The following is a 2,128-nucleotide window of genomic DNA, read 5'->3' on the forward strand; positions in this document are numbered from 1 at the left end:
TAGCACTTTTACTTAACAGGGAGGATCTGTTTGTGGTGGTTTCAAATGCTAGAGACGTTCCCTCGCAAGACAGAAGGCTACGTGAGGTGGGAGAAGCCATATAAAAAAGGCAATATGAGAAAAGTAGAAGGGTAGACCCTGAAATAAAACAGTCAAAAAGAGCAAGAAGTCCGAGGGCACATCCAGAACGGGAGTGGAGGGGTGAACAAGCACAACAGCAGTTTAGCCTAGAGTACTGTTTTCTCCAGTCTCACTAGAAATAAAGACAAAACTAGGAGTATTATTACAGAATTCTTGCAGATGTTAAGTTTTAGGATGCCTGTTTTCAGCTACTTGTAAAAATTTTACCCTTTGTCCTCATTTTTCTTAGATGCATTAGGAGAGGTTTTTTGTAAGAATCTCATGAATTGTTGCCGACTACTAGATGGGAGCACTTTCCAGATATTTTACATGAGGCTGAATAATTTCAAGATGGTTTGGGGTTTGACTTTCCACGGTCGAGATTCTCATATTACTGACATGGGCTTTATTTTCATTATAAATTATTTGAAAGGAATGGAATTGTTCCAAATTAAAATGAGTTTGTTGAGAAAGAAAACCAGGTCTTTAGACCAGAAAAATAGAGTTAAAAGTTATTAGCAGGATTTTGTGTATTCTGTTCTGCTGTTCTGCTTATGGAGCTGTCTGTCTGGGTCATAGAATTATGCCCTTTATGGTCCAATGTTTTTTAAATGTTATGTTAATATATAACCCTTGCAATTCCCAGGAAAAAGATACTGAAGATCAGAGCTGAGTAACGCCATGATGTCTTTGGAAGTTCTTAAGGGTTTTTCCCCACAAGTGAACTTAAAAATTAGTTATCAAAGGTGTTAATTGCCCTATTTACTTCAACAGGTTGAGTCTGAAATCTGCTGTCAACACTTGACTTCATGAACTAATTTCAGTGCTGCTACACTTAACCTCACACTGCCTGAAGTGCCAGAAGCACTACCTGCCAAAACATCTCCAGCTTCACCTCTCCATCGTTAATGTTCTAGTTACTGCCTTCTAATACAAAAATACCTGGGCTTTCTACTACAGTCAGACCAGTCTGGTGAAACATTGTGGAGAACCTACCTTAGATACGGTATTTCCATCAGGGATAAAGCTGAGCAAAGTATGAAGGATTATGCTTTATTTGAAAGCCTGCATGTAATCTCACAGTAGTTTATCATACAATTAGGTGCTTCCTAAACCTGTTTCTAATTTAAGAGCTCTGGACTTCTTACCTTTTTGCAGAGATTGAGGTTGTAATAAAGAATGACAGGAGTGTAAAAGCACAGTCCTAAATATATCAGGAATTTCAATAATGCAGTATGTAATTCCTTCAGTTAATACTGGCTCTCACAAATATTTGTGGTACCCGTGCAGCTGAAGACTCTTTGAACAGAGAACAGAAGAAACACTGGATACAGCCTTTGCATGCATTGTCTTTCTCAGCCACACTGCCCACTCCAGTCAGTCTCAATTTTTTCAAATGCCAATTAACAGGTGTGAGAAATGGTACTTCTTACCCAGCGACCGATGTCTGCATAACAGCGATACTATCTTGGCAATCCAGTCTGCAGCATAAATATCATGGTGTTTGAGCCCTTGGGGCCTGTGGAGTTTACAACTATGCTGTCAAGATCTCTTCGTTGGGGTAGTCCTTGAAGTCCTGCCAAGACGTAGGGGACTCCGGTGCTTTTATGTGCTCCCAAACACAGCTCTGGCTCCAGGAGTCAACACTCTCGTCAGGCTGAGTGATGGTGTGAATCTCAACCCGCGAGCTGAGATTCCAGCGGGGAGTGTGACAGTGCATGCTTGCATGATGATGCCAGAGAAGCAGGTGACACTGGCAGATAGCTGCAAGGAATAGTAACTGGGTGGCTTCTTGTTACATATCCTCAGAACTTCACAGGATGGAATTAGAGAGAGAGGAACAGTTATAAAATGAGGTTACAAAATCCGGATGTCCTGATCAATTTGAGACAGTTGCAAGGTACCTAACACTGCATGCACAGGCAAGAACAGCATTCAGTACTGGGTCAGGATCTGTTTGCATCATATTTTGACTAATCCAAGGATTAATCACATTGCAAGTCAATGA

The sequence above is a fragment of the Pygoscelis adeliae genome, unplaced genomic scaffold, assembly GCF_000699105.1.
Source record: "Pygoscelis adeliae isolate BGI_AS28 unplaced genomic scaffold, ASM69910v1 Scaffold47, whole genome shotgun sequence".
NCBI classification, from domain to species: Eukaryota; Metazoa; Chordata; class Aves; order Sphenisciformes; family Spheniscidae; genus Pygoscelis; species Pygoscelis adeliae.